Raw genomic sequence first — 21,661 nt, 5'->3', positions numbered from 1 at the left:
GGGGAAAACGCACAGCCTGGAGAGGACCGGACGCGCCGGATTCGTGTTCAGCACATCAAAATACCCCTATATACCAAAATTCAGCTTGCCCGGAAGTCTTTCCCTATAGGCCCTGTTTTTTCTGCTAATTCTACTGGACTATAAAAAATAGTTCGATTGTTGTGGGGTGAACGTTGAACGTTGTCGACTAATCAACCATTTATTTATACTATGCTCAGTCTCAGGTTCTACACCTGTTTGTTCTTTATGTTGCATTTCCAAATCTGGACTTCGTTGAGAACTTTTTGTTTTCTTGGTGGAAAAATAGCCACTTCCAGTTCGTAACATTGAAATACGACCCATTCAAAAATAAAACATCGAAGTTGGCATGAATGAGGTGTTTCGAGACCTAACATACATTTTTTCCAGCTGACCCATTGTATTCAGGGTAAAAATTACAATTGGTACAGATTATTTACTTCAGAATTTCCAACAATAAACTACAATTTTGTTGACTTTTGAGACAACCATTGGCATTTTAGGTTGTCTTCAATGTAGGAAACGTTTTGTGAAAAAACAATGAGTTGATCAATTTTTGATGGTTGAGAGTCAAACGTTGAATGCTGTTCCATCAGTTGGAGCTTCAAATGCGCCTACATAGAAATGCTTTGCTTTTGGAACTTCATTTAGTGGAATATTAACGGAGAAATACGACCCATTAAAAAATAAAACATCAAGAGTTTTTGAATGTTGACATGAATGATTGAGGTGTTTTGAGATCTAACATAGATTTTTTCCAGCTGACCTAATGTGTTCAGGATAAAAATAAAAAATTACAATTACTTAGTACAGATTATTTACTCCAGAATTTCCAACAACAAACTACAATTTTTTTGACTTTTGAGACAACCATTGACATTTTAGGTTGTCTTCAATGTAGGGAACGCTTTGTAAAAAAAGAGTTGATCAATTTTTGATGGTTGTGAGTTGAACATTGAACGTTGTTGACTAATAAATCACTTTTTCATTATACATACTACGAAAATGCAGCATTTTACTCCCGTTTACACACCGCGAAAATACACTTTTACGTTTCTAGGGAGATAATCCGCTACATTATCTCCCGCTCGCTAATCGCTCGGTGGACAAACTAGCGATTTTCTCCCTTAAAAACGTAAAATATTTTATGGAACAAGGGAGATAATGTGATCTTCAACCATTTTGAGTTACTTCCCTCGCTTCACTCGGGAAATAAACCTCAAAATTTGTTGAAAATCACATTATCTCCCTAGTTGCATAATCTACTATTTCCTACTGTGATTGAAAAAATTCCTCTTTCCATCCCTAGGGATGGAAAAGAAATTCTTTTCCGTCACAGTGTGATGGAAAAGAATTTACGATATATAAGTCAATGTGAATTCTTTTCCATCTCTAGGGATGGAAAAGAATTTTTTCAATCACAGTAGGAAAAAATTTTCGCGGTGGGTAAACGGGAGTAAATATGCTCTATTTTTTCGTAGCATTTATAATGAAAAATATCTTACAAGATAGTAGTCAAAAGTGAATGAATTCACTTTCGTCTACTGTGTTGTAATATACTATTACTACGTTCAGCCTCAGGTTCTATTAAACCCTCTTTTTCTTATCATCGCTAAAAATTATTGACCATCATATAAGGAAAGTCATTAAAAATCCTTGAAATTTTAATAAAATTGACCAAAAATATCATAAAATAAATACATACTACTGTAAAAATTGAAAAACGAATGAATTTTTTGAAAAGTTACATAAGGATTGGACAAACATTGCATGACACATTTTTAAAACTTGTTAACTTATTGAAATACCTATATCTAATTTGATTGGTCAATTTGACATGAAACTTCATTAAATGAAAAATGGTGAAATGTGATCAAAGTAGATATCTTTTTCGTAATCTCGCATTTCCAAATCTTGACTTCGTTGAGAACTTTTTTTTCCAGGTGGAAAAATAATCACTACCAGATAGTGAAGCCTAAGACTATGATGCTTTCTGTGGAAATCGTACAAACAATCGTACATATTCACATTTTGACATGGGTTGAAACCATATGTATAAGTAACTATACCATAGGGTCTTACCCATGTAACATTACAATAAAACTAAAGGATACTGGCAATACTATGAAGCTGAAGATCGTCTCTAGTATAGCATAAAAATTATTGACTGTAAGAAAAGTCATTAAAAATGCTTGAAATTTTACTAAAATTGACCAAAAATATCATAAAAATAAGTATTGTAAAAATTGAAAAAAATGATTAAATTTTTGAAAAATTAAATAAGGATTGAATAACCAATTGCATGAAACATTTTTAAAACTTGTTAACTACCTACTTAAAATACAATTTGAGTGTTTAAATTGACAGAAACTTCATGAAATTAAAAATGGTAAAATTGATCAAAGTATCATTTTAAAGATCTGATCAAAGGTAAAGGCACCAATTATGGGCCAGTTCAAATATGGATCACTGCCAGATTTTGTTATGGTAATTAGCGTAATCTGTCAGGAAAAAATGTTTTCTGATGTATTTTTCTCCACAAAGACGAAATGTTCCTACATAAAAATTCTTTGCTTTTGGAATATCATTTAGAGAAATATCGACGGAGAAATACGACCCATTCAAAAATAAAACGTCAAAGTTTTTGAATGTTGCGTTTCGAGACCTAACATAGATTTTCTCCAGCTGACCAAATGTATTCAGGGAAAGAATTACAATTACTTAGTGCAGATTATTTACTTCAGAATTTCCAACAACAAACTACAATTTTTTGTGACGTTTGAGGCAATCATTGGCATTTTAGGTTGTCTTCAATGTAGCTAGGGAACATTTTGTAAAAAAAAAACAACAAGGTCAATTTTCGATGGTTGTAAGCAGAACGTTAATTGTTGACTAATCAATCACTTTTATTACGCTCATGCAGCCTCAGGTTTTATTAAACCTTCTTTTTCTTTATCTTGCATCTCCAAATCTGGACTTTGTTTAGAATCTTTTGTTTTCCAGGTGGAAAAATACCTACTTCCAGATTGTCCATATGATCATGTACGGCTAATTCTTAACTTTCTTCCCTGGGTATTTACATTTTTTTTCAGATTTCACAGAGGTTGAAATCATGTATATTGTACATACATACATACGAATATGTATGATAGATTATTACTCAAAGTACCTAACATAACAATAAAAGTAAACCAACTCTGATTATCAGCTGAAGTCCGAATTGTCCGATACTGGCAATACTGAAGCCAAAGCACGTCTATAAAAATTATTGACTATGAGGAAAGCCATTCAAAATCCTCAAAATTTTACTAAAATTGACAGAAAATACGTATCATAAAATAAATACTTATTGTAAAAATTGAAAAGAAATGAAATTTTTGAAAAATTAAATAACGACTGAACAAACATTGCATGATCATTTTTAAAAACATCAAACTTTTTGAATTATAATTTGAATATTCAAATTGACAGAAACTTCGTGAAATGAAAAATGGTAAAGACTAAAATGTAATCAAAGTATCTTTTTCTTTATCTCGTATTTCTAAATCTTCACTTTGTTGAGAACTTTTTTTTCAGGTGGAAAAATAACCACCAACAGATACTTAGTCCAGCCAAACTATGAAAGTGTAAATTAAATAATTAATGAATCAGATTCTCAGCTGAAGTCTGAATCGTCCGATACTAGCGATGCTGAAGTCAAATATCATTTCTCGTATAGCATAAAAATTATTGACTACAGGTATAAGGAAAGTCATTAAAAATCGTCGAAATTTTACTAAAATTAATTGACTAATCAACCATTTATACTATGCTCAGCCTCAGGTTCTATTATACCTTCTTTTTCTTTATCTTGCATTTCCAAATCTGGACTTTGTTGAGAACTTTTTGTTTTCTGAGTGGAAAAACAGCCACTTCCAGATAGGTAGTCCAAAAAATAGCTACTTCCACGTTAAACTTCATTTAGTGGCCTAATATTTGACTGATACTGGCAATACCGAAGATGAAGTATGCCTCTAAAAATAATGACTATAAGGAAAGTCATTGAAAATCCTTGAAATTATACAAAAATTGACTGAAAATATCACAAAATAAGTATTGTGAAAATTTTTAAAAAAATGATGAAATTTTTGAAAAATTAAATAACGATTGAACAAAAATTGGATGAAATATTTTAAAAACTGCAATATGGATCAGTGCCAGACCTTGTTCATAATTTGCTCAATCTGCCAGGAAAAACGTTTTTTGATACTGTAGGTATTTTTTTTTTTACTGAAAATACAAATAATAGGAATATAATTACAACTGTAAAGTCAAAACTCACTGAGATACTTAGGTATAAACAACTTTTTGGGATATGCTAAATATTTTTTTCGGTGTGTTCTTCAACTTGTGTTGAAATAGAATTATGTACATACATGTAATTTTCTAAATGTTATTGACGTTTATAAATCCAGCCCACCCTCCCCCCCCCCGAGAGAGAGATACACGGAAAACTAAAACAATGAAAACAACCTGAAAACAACCTGAAATCAACGTAAAACCAAGACGAGCAGTTGCACTGATATTCTGCAACCAACTCACCTTGGTCGAATCAAAAAATTAAAGTACCATTTTTTCTAATTTTTCAAGCGCTTTCTTTTGATACCATAACAAAGTTTCAACAATAATAATTGGCGGACTTAGATTTCAGCACAATTTTGTCATTTTTGTCAAATTCTTCCGGATCTGCAATAGCCGGCTACTGAACAAACGGCTGAACCAATTTTGAAGAAATTTTGGAATTAGGATCTACTCATCAAGTGCTCTGAACTTTCAGAATAAGATTTTGAAATTTGACCCTTCACCCCCCCCCCTCATTTGGGTCCAAATTGTCTGATACTGGCAATACTGTAGGCAAAGATCGTCTCTAGTACCTCATAGCATAAAAATTATTGACTAAAAGGAAAGTCATTAAAAATGCTCGAAATTATACTAAAATTGACCAATAATATCATAAAATTAGTACCTAAATTGTGATAATTGAAAAAAAGTTGATGAAATTGTTGAAAAATTAAAGAACGATTGAACAAACATTGCATGAAACATTTTAACTTGTTAACTTGCTAGGTAAAATATAATTTGAGTGCTTAAATTGACGTTTTGTGAAAAAACAACGAGTTGATCAATTGTTGATGATTGTGAGTAGAACGTTGAACGTTGTTCCATCAGTTGGAGCTTCGAATGCTCCTACATACAAATTCTTTGCTTTCAGAGATTTTTTCCAGCTGACCTAATGTATTCAGGGAAAGAATTACAATTAGTAGAATTTCCAACAACAAACTACAATTTTTTTGACTTTTGAGACAACTATTGGCATTTTAGGTTGTCTTCAATGTAGCTAGGGAATGCTTTGTGAAAAAACAACGAGTTGATCAATTTTTGATGGTTGTGAGTGGAACGTTGAACGTTGTTGACCAATCAATCACTTTTATTACGCTCAGCTTCAGGTTCTGTTAAACCTTCTTTTTCTTTATCTTGCATTTCCAAATCTGGACTTTGTTTAAAACCTTTTGTTTTCCGGGTGGAAAAATACCTACTTCCAGATTGTCCATGCTAACTGTGAAGTAAGAATTAATGCAATGAAGTCACGAAGGGGGCGAGGGGTGTACAGTAGAATTAATCGAATTAATGAAATAAGTACTTACGTACATTTTTTTTCAGATTTGACAGAGGTTGAATCTTATATATAATGATAGATTCTTTTACTCATTTAACATATAACAATAAAAAGTAAACTAACCCTGATTATCAGCTGAAGTCCAAATTGTCTGGTAATATACCGAAACCAAAGATCGTCTCTAAGAATTATTAACTACCTAACATGGACCGAAAATATCATAAGATAAGTGTGTCGAAGAAATTGAAAAAAAATGAAATTTTTGAAAAATTAAATAATGACTGAACAAACATTGCATGAAACATTTTTAAAACTTGTCAACTTGCTGAAACATAATTTGAGTGTTCAAATTTGACAGAAACTTCATGAAATGAAAAATGTGATCAAAGTATCTTTTTCTTCATCTCGCATTTCCAAATCTCGACTTTGTTGAGAACTTTGTTTTTTACGTGGAAAAATAACTGCTACCAGATCGTCTACTGTCCATGTTGTGTGAATAAATTGTTTACATTTTGACATGGGTTGAAGTTGTATGTAGGTATAGGTACCATCTAAACCACAGGGTCTTACCCATGTAAAGTATCATGAATTCATGATAATAAAAGTAAAATCAACTCAGATTATCAGCTGAAGTCTGAATCGTAGGATACTGGCAATACTATGAAGCCGAAGATCGTCTCTAGTATAGGTGGCATACAAATTATTGACTATAGGAAGTCATTAAAAATGCTCGAAATTTTACTAAAATTGATCAAAAATATCAGAAAATGAGTATTGTAAAAATTGAAAAAAAATGATGAAATTTTTGAAAAATTAAATAACGATTGAACAAACAATCGCATGAAACATTTTTAAAACAAAAACTTGTTAGCCACCTAAAATACAATTTGAGTGTTTAAATTGACAGAAACTTCATGAAATTAAAAATGGTAATATGTGATGAAAGTATAATTTAAAAGATCTGATCAAACGTATGAAGGCACCAATGATGGGGGCCACTTCGAATATGGAACAGCGCCAGATCTTGTTCTGGTAATAAGCGTAATCTGCCAGGAAAAAATGTTTTCTGATGTATTTTTCTCCATAAAGACAAAATGTTCCTGCATACAAATTCTTTGCTTTTGGAATTCCATTTAGTGAAATATTAATGGAGAAATATGACCCATTCAAAAATAAAAGGTCAAAGTTTTTGAATAATGCCATGAATGAGGTGTTTCGAGACCTAACATGGATTTTTTCCAGCTGACCTAATGTATTCAGGGAAATGAATTACAATTAGTGCAGAATTACATATTTACTTCAGAATTTCCAACAACAAACTACAATTTTTTTGACTTTTGAGACAACCATTGGCATTTTAGGTTGTCTTCAATGTAGAGCACGTTTTGTGAAAAAACAACGAGTTGATAAATATTATTTGATGGTTAATAGTCGAACGTTGAACTTGTTGACTAATCAATCACTTTTACTAGAACCTGAGGCATTAAACCTTCTTTTTCTTTATCTTGCATTTCCAAACCTGGACTTTGTTTAGAACCTTTTGTTTTCCGGGTGGAAAAATACCTACTTCCAGATTGTCCATGCTAACCGTGAAGTGTACAGTATATTTTTTCAGACATTACAGGGGTTGAAATCATATATTGTATGTATATATGTACAATAGATTCTTACTCAAGTACTTATTAACATAACAATAAAAGTAAACCAACTTTGATTATCAGCTGAAGTTTGAATTGTCTGATACTTGCAATACTGAAGCCAAAGCACGTATCTAAAAATTATTGACTATGAGGAAAGCCATTCAAAATCCTCGAAATTTTAGTAAAATTGACAGAAAATATCATAAAATAAGTATTGTAAAAATTGGAAAAAAATTATGAAGTTTTTGAAACATTAAATAACAACTGAACAAACATTGCATGAACATTTTTTTAAAATTTCAACTTGTTGAATTGTAATTTGAATGATCTAATTGACAGAAACTTCGTGAAATGAAAAATGGTAAAAACTAAAATGTGATCAAAGTATCTTTTTCTTTATCTCGTATTTCTAAATCTTCACTTTGTTGAGAACTTTTTTTTTCAGGTGGAAAAATAACCACCAACAGATACCTAGTCCAGTCTAACCATGAAAGTGTAAATTGAATAATTAATGAACCAGATTCTCAACTAAAGTCTGAATCGTCCGATACTAGCAATACTGAAGTCAAAGATCATTTCTTGTACTTCTAGCATAAAAATTATTGACTATAAGGAAAGTCATTAAAAATCGTCAAAATTTTACTAAAATTGGTTGACTAATCAACCATTTATACTATGCTCAGCCTCAGGTTCTATTAAACCTTCTTTTTCTATATCTTATTGCATTTCCAAATCTGGACTTTGTTGAGAACTTTTTGTTTTCTGAGTGGAAAAATAGCCACTTCCACATATACGGGCAAAACGAACAATTTTTTTTTGATCTTTAATTCTGGTTTTCCCACAACAACTTTTTTTCAATTTTTTTCAAAACACCCGGGCAAAAGGAATAATTACCCCGGGCAAGAGGAAAACCAATGAAATTTGGTCAAAAAGTGTGAGGATAAACTCAATTTATTGTGAAGGAGATAACATTGGTGATAAACAAAGGTCATTAGTGTTAAAACCAATTCTTAAAAAAATTTTTGAGTGTGTTGTGGGTAAGTTTTGGTGGATATTGCATAGTAATCATACATCGCATAATTCAGAAAAAAACGAGTTGCATGTGATACGATTGTCATTGCCTCTGGATCTGTTAAGGGAACTTTTGAGTATTCGCTAGCTTTCTAAATTAATTTTGGTAGTAACACATCATCAAAATCCTATTTTTTTTGAAATTTTAATTTTTTCCATTACAAAAGCCTATCTAATTATTCCTTTTGCCCTGTTCCTCTCACCCGAAACCACATGACTTGAATTTTTTTTCAAAATTACGTCCATAAGAGTCAAACTGATAGAAATGGTGTGAGTGGATAAAATTTACTTCAATTTGAGATCTTACTTACGTTTGTAGGTACTCTGGTATTGAAATCATTTGAAAAATTAAAAACCTTTTTATGAAATTCAACTACTCGAAATCACAAAGTGGGTTCTCAGAAAAAAACAAACCTAGTTATTGCAAATTTTTTAGTTGCAAAATATTCCGCAATCAAAACGCTATCAAATGACAGTTTAACCAACTTCCTACCTGTATTAGAAAAAATGTAATTCAAGGTATTCCTCTTGCCCGGGCTTCCCCCAGTCCAAAAAATAGCTACTTAGAAACTTATCTATCAATTCCGTAGGTACTTGTCTGATACAGGCAATACCGAAGCCATAGTACGACTCTAAAAATTATCGACTATAAGAAAATTCATTAAAAATCCTCGAAGTTTTACTAAAATTATCCGTAAATATCATAAAATAAGTATTGTGAAAATTGAAAAAAAAGATGAAATTTTTGAAAAATTAAATAACGATTGAACAAACATTGCATAAAACATTTTTAAACTTGTTAACTTGTTGAAATATAATTTGAATATTTAAATTGACAGAAACTTCATGAATAAATGATGATAATGATGAAAAATGGTAAAATGCGATCAAAGTACCTACATAATATAATTAATTTAAAAGGTCTGTATAAGAGTAAAGGCACCAATTATGGACCAGTCTGCAATATGGATCAGCACCAGACCTTGTTGGTAATTAGCTCAACCTGTTAGAAAAAAAGGTTTTGTGATACTGTATAGGTAGATATTTTTCACTGAAAAGACAAAAATATGACAAAAATTACAACTATGAAGTCAAAACTCACTGAGAAATCTAAGTACTTACATACAAAAAAAAAAAACTTTTTGGATATGCTGCACACTTTTCTACTTGTATTCTTCAACTTGTGTTGAAATAATATGATTATGATGTACTTATCATGTAATTTTATAAATGTTACTGACGTTTATATAAATTATAATATTGAAAAAGTAGGTAATTTTTGCTAATGTAATCAGTTTTTGTTAAAAGTTAAGGTACCTATTGGTAGTTACAGATTATTAAAAAAAATATCATTTATTTCTGTTCCTAACACAAAAAAGTTATTTACAAGTTTTTTGATTTTTTAAAAACTTAGATGTACCGTATGTATAGGCTTAATTCTATTTAATCCACAATATAAGTTATTGGTTCTAATAAAGCATTTGCAAGTTGAATAGGATGATCTTGTAAATGATTTTGATGTCTTCTAGCAAATTTAGATGTTTCTTGAGTACTTATAATTGTTGAAATGTAGTGCAAAGTTTTTTTGTTTTTTTTTAAATAGAGTGCACTAATATGAACCACCAGTGATACATACATATTAAACTTTTTACTCATTTTCATCATTTCTTACAGCTACCAAAAAAAGGAAATGATGTTTTAAAACATGAAAATATGATTATTTTGAAATTTTATTGGTGGTCCATATTAGGGGTCCAAAATTTTGAACCACCATTTTGACACTACTTGTCATTCAACAATTGAAAAAAATCAAAATTAACGTACACTGCTTAGAATATTTTTTTGTTCATTTCTACAAATAAAATAAGTAATGATATTTTTAAAAACATAAAAATAGGTATGTTTATTTTGAAATTTTATAAGTGGTCCATATTAGGCATCAAATGGAAAACAAATGGAAAATGTATTCTATTGATAGAAAAACAAAAACTATGAAACTTTTCTGGAAGATTTGTTATTTTAGATGTACATATTATCCACGTAATAGGCCATTCCACCTCAATTCGACCAACGTTTTTGAGTCACGTCCCTCAATTTCACTCATGTTTTTTTTACAATGTCTACCCACCCATAAGTAAGAAACTTGCAACCAGTTCGGTCTCTGCAGGCCTCTCAGGACGGGGGTACGGGTGCTTCAATTATTTTCACATTATATATATAATGTGAAAATAATAGAAGCACCCGCACCCACACCCTGAGGGGGCTGCAGGGACCGAACTGATTGCAAGTTTCTTTACATATGGGTGCAGACACTAAAAAAAATTGAGTGAAATCGAAAAACATGACTTTCAAAATCACATTTTTTTGGTCGAATTGACATGGAATGATGGATAATTTATTAATGTATCAATTTTATTATAATGTTTCAATCAATACCTAAACTAATCAACTTGTTAACATCAAAACCGCTGATTAAATTTAGTATCATTGGTCTTTTTGAAATAATTTAAGATGTTAACTTAGACGAGTAAGATAAAATTAAATAGATACTCACAATACCAGTAACCAATTCAACATTTGTAAAATTTTGATTATAAAATTATCATAAGAAAATAATCAAGAATTTTCAATCATAATGGCAATTTCTTAACATAAGTAGACTACCCATTACCATCATATTTTGAACATTAACTCACACAACATTCAAGATGAAAGGACTCACCATCATTTTCTTATTTTTCAATGGAATTGCATCAGTTTTTCAACTTTCACTTTCTCAAACAGTAAGTAATACAATATGTATAATTATCACTTTCATTGTCAAACTGTAGGTACCTAATATCAGATTTTATACTATAGTGTTATGTTGATTTTAGGACTTTACTCCTGGTGTGAATGCTGAACATGAAGCGTTGCTTCGTTTAGGATACAAAGATATCTCTGCAGTAGACTGGAAAGTTGCTTTTGCACGTCTTGCAGAAAGATATGTAAGTAGATTTATTTTTGTTAGCTCTTCATCATTTATTTATTGTATAGAGATAAGAGGTCCATTCTCACACATGAGATATTGCAGGAATCATAATATGTAGAATGATTTATGTTCTTATTGTTTGAAAATCATGTTTTTTGTATTATTATTTTAGATGAAGTTACAAGGAGATTTTGAAAAGGTGAAAGATGATCTTAAGAAAGAATGTCTCATGGAATCAATAACATGGAAAATTGAATTCTGGGAGGCTATGCTGGCCCCAGAGTATAAGTTTTTTGGAAGACAGAATATTTTGCTATATGCGATGTTATCAAATGATATCATGGCCTACATGTATGTCCACAAAGAACGATGGGTATGGATCATGAAGAACAGTTCAGATACCATAGTAAAGAAACTGAATGAATTTATAAAGAATAATTTGAATGGCGATATCGATTCGTTTTGCTTAAGAATTGCTGGTTTTTTTAAGTATGCTCCATCTCGATCAGAACATACCCCTCCGTTGCACGAATACAATGTAGAAGAAGTAGACGAAATCATGCGCAATAAATTTAATATTTATGATAATATCACATTAGGAATTGTTCATTTTTTTATGAAAACATAAGTGAATAAATTTCGGCAAAAACATTTACTTACTACAATTTTTAAAAAATTAATATAGGTACACTGGTACACATATTCTGTTAGCTTTAAACGTTCGAGCAGTAAGTCAGTATTTATATTTTTTTCATTTAAAATTTTTTCAATTAAATTAATGATCAAAAAATTAAGAATAAGAAAGAAAAATGGTCAAAACAGGATAACAATTTTCAAAAATTTTAAAAAGTGTTTCAAAAAAGCTTTAAAATTAGATAGATAGCATAAAAATTATTGACTAGGTATATGGTAAGCTATTAAAAAATCATGTAAATTGTAGTAAAATTGCACATACAAAAATATAATAAAATAAGTACTTGTTGTAAAAATAATTGAAAAAAAGGATGGAATTTCTAAAAAATTAAATATCGATTGAACAAACATTTCATGAAACATTTTTACAACTTGTTAATTTGTTGGAATACTCGTATGAAATTGGAGTGTTGCAAACTGACCGAAATTTCATAAAACGAAAAATAGTAGTCATTTTGAAGAAAAAAATTCAGAATACATATCATTTAAAATATCTGATTACCTATATGAATTCTTGGGATCCAGAAAGGTATACTTCGTGTAATTTCCTACACCCTCTTGGCTGCTCTAAAAAATCTCTAAAATTGGGTGTAAATATTGCATTGAAATGTTCAGAAATTCGTGTCATAATTTTTAAAAGAGCCTTTCAGGGTAAGATAGTGAAATTCGCACTTTCTCCGATTTGGTTGAAACTCACCCAAAATGTTAGTTTGGATGTAAAACCATCCCAAAAATTATTTTGAGCCAACCCCCCCCCCCCCTCCACCCCCACCCGAGAAATGTGCCTAGATATACGTGCTTAAAATCGTGAATTCCCGTTCTCCAGAGGGGGCGATCCAAACATTTTGAAACTTTCACAGAAAATAGTCACTAGGTTGGTGCATGTGTGGAATTTTTTCGAAAAAAATGTCATTTGAGATTTTTTGGGGCGGTTCAAAATTTCAAAAATCAGTAGAAAAAAACCGGGAGGGGGGGCCTCTGCGAAATTCTCTTAGAAATTTAGTTACACCCTAAGGTATAACATATAATTTTCCCAAGAATGTTTGAAAAAAACATGTATCTGCAGTACTACCACGCGTTTTGTCAACATTGTTCCACGACACCACCGTGGGAAAACTTCACCTATCGCGCGCTCTCAAACTTGGTTTTTTTTTGAAAACCCCATTGAAATACCATAGTTGCCATCAAAGGTTTTTTTGGTGAATATTTTTTAGAGTGGTGTGGTGAACAACAGAGCTATACATACAAGAATTTTCAACTCCCTCCCTTCGTATTTACCCTTCAAAATTGTGTTTTTAAACTGATTTTTTATGCTTTTTACTAACAATGAAAATTGCGAGATACAATATGTGTCGTTTCTGCATGATTCGATACCGCTGAGCATGAAAATGACGTCAGGTTTTCTGCTAATTTAGCCCCTCCACAGCCTTCAGCCCCCACCACAATTTTTACTACAAACTTTTAAAATAAATTTACTTTGATGATATTGGTGTCATTCTTATATATGGTTCGAACCTCCCAAGCACGAATATGGCGTTTGATTTTGTTTTATACTCACCCGGCCCCTCCATAGCCTCAGCCCCCTCCTCAATTTCCACTATTTTTGAAATGGAGTTACTTTCACAAAATTGGCGTCGTTTCCAAGAGACCTAAATCCAAATTCAGACATCTTATTTCGTTTTGCTCATACACACACTCTCCATCGGGGGGAGGGGGTGCTGACGCTCTGGAGGGCATAAAATATGTAGTAAAAATTTAGGTGGGGGCTGAATACTCCAGAGGGGCTAGATTTTAGTGTAGCAGGAAATCTGACGTCATATTGGTGCTCAGCGGTATTGAATCATGCAGAAACGACACCACATTCATTATTATTTGATTCTCCCAAAATTCTCATTTTATCCCCCCCCCCCTTGGCACCTTTTTTTCAATTTTTCACTATGACGCACCAAAACAAAAGTTTTGAAAAAAATATACTTAAGGGGTCAAAAATACATCCAAAAAACGTGTTTTAAATATTGTATGTACCACGCAATTTTCATTGTTAGTAAAAAGCATAAAAAATCAGTTGGAAAACACAATCATCATCATCGAGTCGTATAACCGCTCACAATATTGAAGGGTAAATACGAAGGGAGGGAGTTGAAAATTCTTGTAGGTATAGCTCTGTTGTTCACCACACTACTCTATAAAATATTCACCAAAGAAACCTTTGATGGAAACTATGGTAGGGTTTTCAAAAAAATCCAAGTTTGAGAGCGCGCGATAGGAGAAGTTTTCCCACGGTGGTGTCGTGGAACAATGTTGACAAAACGCGCGGTAGTACTGGAGAGTGGAGATACATTTTTTTTTTCAAACTTTCTTTTTTTTGACCATGTTGCACCCCCCTTTGGGACCTTGGGAAAATTATATGATATACCTTAGGGTGTAACTAAATTTCTGAGAAAATTTTGCACAGGCCAGTAGGCCACCTTCCCGTTTTTTTCTACAATTTTTGAAATTTTAACCCCCCCCCCAAAAAAAAACAAATATGACACCCCTCCAGAGAACGGGAATTCTTAATTTTAAGCACGTATAGGCACACTTCTCGGGTAGTGGTGGGGGGGGGGGGGGGTTAGCTCAAACAATTTTTTGGGGTGGTTTTACATCCAAACTGACATTTTGGGTGAGTTTTAACCAAATCGGAGAAAGTGTTGATTTCACTATCTTACCCGGAAAGAAAGGCTCTTTTCAACTCTAAAAGAAGATTTTTGAATCATAACTCGATAATCGAAAATCGAATAATCGAATTCCAAGAATCGATTCATTTGCGATTTTTGATCTCAAATACAATTCATGTTCAATAAAATGCATTAATCTCAGCCTCAAATCGATTGATCGAACGCCAAAAATCAATATTGACAAAAATCACGTTATTTTGACTCTCTAAAAAAACTATTCTTTGATTTTCAATCTGATCAAATTCATATTTGTTTTTGTTCAGAAAAAATTGACCAAAAAATTAGTTCCAATTTTTTTTTAAAATTGATTGGTATCTACCTATACTAAATAAACCAATTTCTGGAGGATTTGTTTTTTCAGATACTTACTATTTACTTGAGTAGGTACCTATTAATGTATCAATTTTATTATAATTAACTAAGCTAATCATCTTTAATATTAATATCACTGCTTTAATTTTTCATTGAAGTTTTTAAATAAATGCATAAGTATGGTAACTTATCTAGAGGTACAGTTGGAGTGAGACAAAATCAAATATTCCTAATACCGGTAACCAATTCAACGTTTGTAAAAATTTGATTATAAAATTATCATAAGAAAATAATCAAGACTTTTTTATCATCGTGGCAATTGCCTAACATAGACTAGGTACTACATGATCATATTTTGAACATTCTTACAAAACATTCAAGATGAAAAGACGCGCCATAATTTTCTTATTTTTCAATAGAATTGCATCAGTTTTTCAACTTCCACTTTCTCAAACTGTAAGTAATACCTAATATCACTAATCACTTTCATTGTCAAACTGTAGGTATAGGTACCTAATATCAGGTTTTATGCAATAGTGCTATGTTGATTTTAGGACATTACTACTGGTCTAAATGCTGAACATGAAGCGTTATTGCTTCGTTTAGGATACAACGATACATCTGCAATAGACTGGAAAGTTGCTTTTGCACGTCTTGCAGGAAGACATGTAAGAAGATTAATTTTTGTTGGCGCTTGATAATTAATTTATTGTATAGATAGGAGGTTCATTCTCACATGAGACATTGAAGGAATCATATAGAATGATTTTTTATGTTCACACTGTTTGCGAATCATGTTTTTTATATCTATTTCAGATATATTTAGAGGAACTACTTAGAAAAGAACGTCTCATGGCATCAATAAAATCAAAAATTGAGTTCTGGGAAGATATGCTGACACCGAACTATAAGTTTTTTGGAAAGCAGAAAGATAACACTGTGAATGTGGATTTACACAAAGAACGATGGAAGTGGATAGTCCTGAACTGCAGATCTGATCCCTTTGTAATAAAAATAAGTTTATTTATAAAGAATCATCTGAATGGCGATTTTGATTCGTTTTGCACAAGAATTTCTTGGTTTTTTACATTTACAACTCGATCAGAAGATATACCTCCGTTGCATCAATACAATGTAGAAGAAGTAGACGAAATAATGCGCTCTAAATTTAAAGTTAACGATAATATCACATTAGAGCTAATTCATTTTTTTATGAAAACATGAATGAATGTGATTAGTTGAAATAAATTTATGGCTGGTGCGTTGTTGAGTTTATTAAAATTCATTGTAAATACCTAGGTAAAGTTAGTTTTTTTTTTCTTTTCCAATCCTGACTAGCTATTTTTATCTGTGAAATTTACACACCCAGTATGTCATCATTTTTTTAGATTTTTGTAAAAATTTTCGAACTTGCGAAGGCGTTTGCTCGCTTTGGTTCAATTTAAGCATGTAAAAAAGCACAAGATTTATACCAGTACTTGAAAAAATCACTCTATTTCCACAGCTTATCCTAGACCGGGTGAAAAAAAAAAGGTAAACAGCCGCCTTAGCGAATACATTCTATAAAAATAAATTCAACATCGATTGCCCAGCAGGGTAAGAGGAAAAAAAGAACATCCCTCCGGCTTCATCTCCGGTTTACACAGATGCTAGATATAGGCCTCAGAGAGAGCGTTTTCACTTGATTTATTCGATGGTGCAATCTAGTCAGCCAAATTATCGCGCACCAGAGAAGGACAATGTGTAGAAAATACGTACACGTGATAGACCAAACTAGATACTTTTTTCTCATTTCCTGGAAATTTTTTCAAGTGGACGGGAAATTAAAGTGTCAAAAATTCAGAATTATAATGTTCTCGCTGCCGGTGAAATGAGATGGCCAAAAATGATTTACAAGCGAAAAAAAATTTCCTCTAGGTGAAAAAAAAATTACTTGACATTGCGGCGTAATCTCTCTATCAAATCGTAACGCCTTCGAGGCAAAAAATAAATATATTTTATTGACCACTTCAAGTTTGTGTTTTTTTTTTCTCTATACCTTTAAATACACTTCAACGACTAATTTAAATTTCACCGTTTTCATGGCTCGTGAATTATTATGGTTATTTTTATTGGATACTAAAAATTTAAGTTATTACTGCAAAATGTTTGCGGTGTTTTTTACTTCAGCGATAGACTCTTTTTTTTTGGTAGGTAGGTATCTGAAGCACAGACGATAATTTTTGCTGTTCGAGCGAAAGTAAACTTAACGGCTGTTTATAATAAATGTAGTTTTTTCTAGATACTTTTCGCTGACTTGGAGATATTTTATTTTTAACATACTCGCGTAAAATATGAAATAAGATTCTCATTATTCCTAATCGTTCGTTTGAGAAGTTATTTGTTTGAGTTTGGAGCCCTAAATTTTAGATTTTTGAAAACCATACCTAGGTAAATTAAAGTGTGATTTGCAGTATTCGAAAATTATAAGAAATTTTGAGCTCAAAAATGTTCAAAAATGCTCGTAAATAATTTTTATTGAAAGATTTAAATTTTTCGTAAAATTTTAACCAGATCAGGACACTTTCAAAATTTTGAATATCACTTATCTAACCTACATAATTTTGTGCTCAAAACTCCTCAGAACAGCTTTTAAGGCATTTTCGTTGCCATTTTTGATTCTTTCTCGAAATTTAAACCAGTTTTCATAGATACGACACTCGTTCAAAGATCACAAAAATTATAATTCGTGACTATATGGCCGTGCATCTTACTTTGCAAAGTTGGAATTTTGGGTGAGAAAATAAAATTCCCTTTGTTTCATTTTTCCCCATCTGCAAAAAAGTTGAAAAAATCACAAAAAAATTCAATGCATCAAAAATCTTTCTTTTTGTGTCAACATTTTTCTGAATAATCCCCTTTTCAAGTAAAAAATGTCTCCGGTCCTTTGAACCATATTGGCTCCCTCATAAGGAGCCCTTCAAAGCTGAAAAATCACAAAAAATGAGAATAATTCAAAATCAGGAAAAATTTTAGAAAATACATATCTCATTTCCTCATTAGAATTGTTCTACATAATCCTCCTTTGAAGAAAATAAATTTCGTTAGACTCTCAAATGATGTTGTCTCTCTTGTACAGAGCCCTGAAAATTAGGGGAAAAAAGGTAAAAATTGATACCTGTAGAAATTCTTTGAAAATTTTTCAATGTACAGAATCTTTCAAAATAAGCACATTCTCAAGAAAAACCCTCCCATTGGCCCTCCAAATGATGTTGGTCCCCTTTGTACTTTTATGAAGCCTCCAAAGTTGAAAAATAAAATATCAAAAAAAATGTAAAATTGATGCCTGCAGGTTCAAATTATTTGAAAATTTTTCATCTCTTAGCAGAATACTTCCAAACAGGCCTCCTTTTTCACTCATTTTTTAGGGGCACGCTAATTCTCAAAAATTGCAAGTCTGTAAAATCAACTCAAAGTAGGTGCAAAATAAATTGCAAGAAGAACTGGAAAAACGAAAGGAAGACAAGTTGGAAGAAGAACAAGGTAGGTATCAAAGAAAAGTGGCAAGAATGGAAGCGAAAGGTTAAAACAACAGCAGAAAAGTCTATTCCACTCAAAGGAAAAAGAAAACACAAACCATGGATAACTCAAGAGATACTGGATCTGATGGAAGGATGAAGAAAAGCAAACAGACCAAGTATTAGTGAATACACAGCACTAAATAACAAGATAGCTTAGTGTCCAAAAAATCGATATCTTTTTTATGGTGGATATTAGTAGTACTTAGGGTGCTGAATCCGACTGTGGGGGGTTGAAACGTTCGCGAACGATTCTCTTGACCCTAAATCTGAGGTCAAAAAATAGAGCAACTACAGTAAAAGTTGAATTTTTTTTTTTTGATTTTCTTAAAAGGTATGTTCTGGGGAGTCGAAATACAGATTTTTGCAACAATCGGCCCACATTTGGAGGATTTGTGCCATATTTTGGAATTTGAGTAAGGCTTGAGCTGGAAAAATCAACTCTTTTCACATTGAACAAATTTCTTACAAAACGTGATAAATTTAATAATAATAACTTATTTTTCATTAATAATTCATACTCGGGTAGTTTTTGCAACATTTTTGGTGAAAAATTCAAAAAAATCGATTTTGGGAAATTTTGATTATTGGACTTGGTAACCTTGAATGCAATGATTTTGAAAAAAAATATTGGGTTATGTTGGCGCTCATGGGGGCCAAAAGTGGTGCAAGTTTCATGGACCTACAAATTTTAGATTGCCTGATACATAAAATTGACGTTTTGGATACTAGGTTGGTTTTCTTGTGACAGATCACATATAAGCGAAGAAAAGACGGAAAGTATTGTGTTAACAATCAAGAAACAGAAGAGGTCTGGATCAGCTAAATACAAGAGTTGTATGGAGATGACACACATTGGCTCAAATCAGGGATGTTCCGTCAAATAACTAAAGTTATTTTACTGTAAAATAACTGTGTAAAATAACGTAATTTTACATTGTCAAATAATGCGAATTGTTTGACACATGTCAAATAACTAAAAAAAATGTAAAAAAACTACAAAAATGCTCAAAATCAAATTCTCACAAGCCAATTAACAAGTACTAAATTTGAGTATAATTAGATTTGAAAGTTTTGTGAAAATAAATGTGAAAAGGAATGAGATGAGATCAATGGGTACTGTTGGAAGAGCAATCATTGTGAAAACAAATCCGAATAATGATATTAATGAATAAATTTTCATTGACTCGACTGTGATTTTGTGTTTTAAACGTTATTTCATGAGATGAAATGAAAGTGTTACTTTTTGCAGCCTTACTGGTGGTAATTTATTTAAAATTTTTCCATTTTGAAACGAATTTTGACTCGTAATCATTCATAATTCATTCTTAAGCTGAAAAATTACTGAGTTATCAGTTGTTATCAGTGAATTTTCCTTGTCTGTGATTGGCTGAATTATTTTACATTCTCAAATGTAATTTTACATGTTATTTGACACTAATAGTTATTTGACAGTTATTTGACATGTAATGTCAAAAAAGTTATTTGACATGTCAAGGAACATCCCTGGCTCAAATGGAAGTTTCATCCCAGAAACCACAAAGCAGTGGGGGAAGATCTGATACCAGTTGACTTGATTAAACATCTAACACCAGAGTACAAAAAGCAGTGGTTGAAGAATTGAAGATAATAAATGAAATATACAATGAAGGTACTCTGCCTAAGGACTTCAAAGCAGTAAATGTCGTACCAACCCTATTGACAAAAATTATGAGATAACATGCTAAAACGCATGCTTTTATGCATAGCACAAGCAATGCGTGAATTTGGACATTTTTCAAAAAAAGCATGCGATTCAGCCTGCAAATATCATGCGTAAAAGTAATGTTAAAGCATGTAAAATGAAAGTTATAAAATTGTAAAAAAAATTTTGCCTTGGGTAGGAATCAAACCCGGGATCCATAGTTTCAATTTTTCGGCGTTACCTAACCCACTCCGCCACTTTGCTGCTTGCAAAGAGCAAAGTTATTTCCGCATAAATGTTTGCATTTTTTGGACTTTGGAGAAAAATGTAAAAATTCAATGAGTTCACAACATACAAACATTTATGCTGAAATAACTCCACTCTTTGCAAGCAGTGAAGTGGCGAGTGGGCTAGGTAACGCCAAAAAACAGAAACAGCGAGTCCCAGGTTTGATCCAGGGCAAAACATTTTTTCAATTTTTCTTTCATTTTACATGCTTGAACATTACTTTTACACATGCTTTTTGCAGACTGAACCACATGTTTTTTTTTTTTGAAAAAAGTCCAAATTCAGGCATACACATCTACACGCCTGTTTTTATGCATAATTTTGTCAATAGGGAATACCAAAAAAGAACAACTTGCAAAAATGCTTTGAATATAGAACCATCTCATTAATGAGCCATGCACTGAAGCTACTTACCTACTCACCATCATAAATGCCAGAATTGAAAAGAAGATTGATGAAATTTTTTCAAGTTGACAAAAAGTCGTAATGTTTTTTCATCAAAATTCTCAGGAAGTAGGTAATGTATGGGCTTGGTGGTGTAGTGGGTTGAGCCACGGCTTTCTGAACAAGAGGTTCCCGGTTGGCAAAACGGCATTTTTTAGACAGTGCATCTGAATAGGGATATGACCACATATCAGTCAGAATGTATTTTCTGACTGCCAAAACGGCAATATCTGACTGTTGTTCTGAGTGTCCACGCTCAGATCTCCACTCAGTCTTCTGACGAGTCACCGCCATCTTGGAATTTCAAAAAAATACTTGTTTCTGATTGGTTGATTGTAGTCAGACTGCGAATCTGACTGTCAAACGGCAATTTCTGACTGCAGAAATGATTAGTCAGATATCACCAGAAATGTGCCAATCGGGTTGTGGGTTCAAATCCTGCTAGAGATGCAGGCGTTAATGTGTAATGTACAGTATACATTGTAGTGCATTTAACATCTATTACACGTTAAGCTCCAAGCACCAGAACAGCAGAGGCAACAGAAACGCATGCAATCTGTTGCTGGTATCAAAAAGCTGTAACTGGTTGAGCAACTATAGGTAGCAGTGA

The 21,661-nt window shown here is 32.1% G+C and overlaps 1 protein-coding gene and 2 long non-coding RNA genes across 3 annotated transcripts in view; 2 read left to right on the top strand and 1 right to left on the bottom strand.

Annotated features, from left to right (window-relative positions):
- The window catches only part of LOC135842355 (uncharacterized), a 380,985-nt gene that overhangs the window by 150,859 nt on the left and 208,465 nt on the right, over positions 1–21,661 (bottom strand). The window lies entirely within an intron of this gene.
- LOC135842650 (uncharacterized) lies at positions 1,472–12,797 on the top strand. Its single transcript, XR_010558166.1, has 3 exons — positions 1,472–11,168; positions 11,262–11,372; positions 11,529–12,797. It is a non-coding gene; the product is annotated as an uncharacterized LOC135842650 (long non-coding RNA).
- LOC135842649 (uncharacterized) lies at positions 15,090–16,343 on the top strand. The gene is made up of 3 exons (XR_010558165.1): positions 15,090–15,534; positions 15,633–15,746; positions 15,895–16,343. It is a non-coding gene; the product is annotated as an uncharacterized LOC135842649 (long non-coding RNA).

Source organism: Planococcus citri, chromosome 4 (genome assembly GCF_950023065.1).
Source record: "Planococcus citri chromosome 4, ihPlaCitr1.1, whole genome shotgun sequence".
NCBI classification, from domain to species: domain Eukaryota; kingdom Metazoa; phylum Arthropoda; class Insecta; order Hemiptera; family Pseudococcidae; genus Planococcus; species Planococcus citri.
Note: the sequence above shows the minus strand (reverse complement) of the source record. Positions and strands in the feature narration are given on the sequence as shown.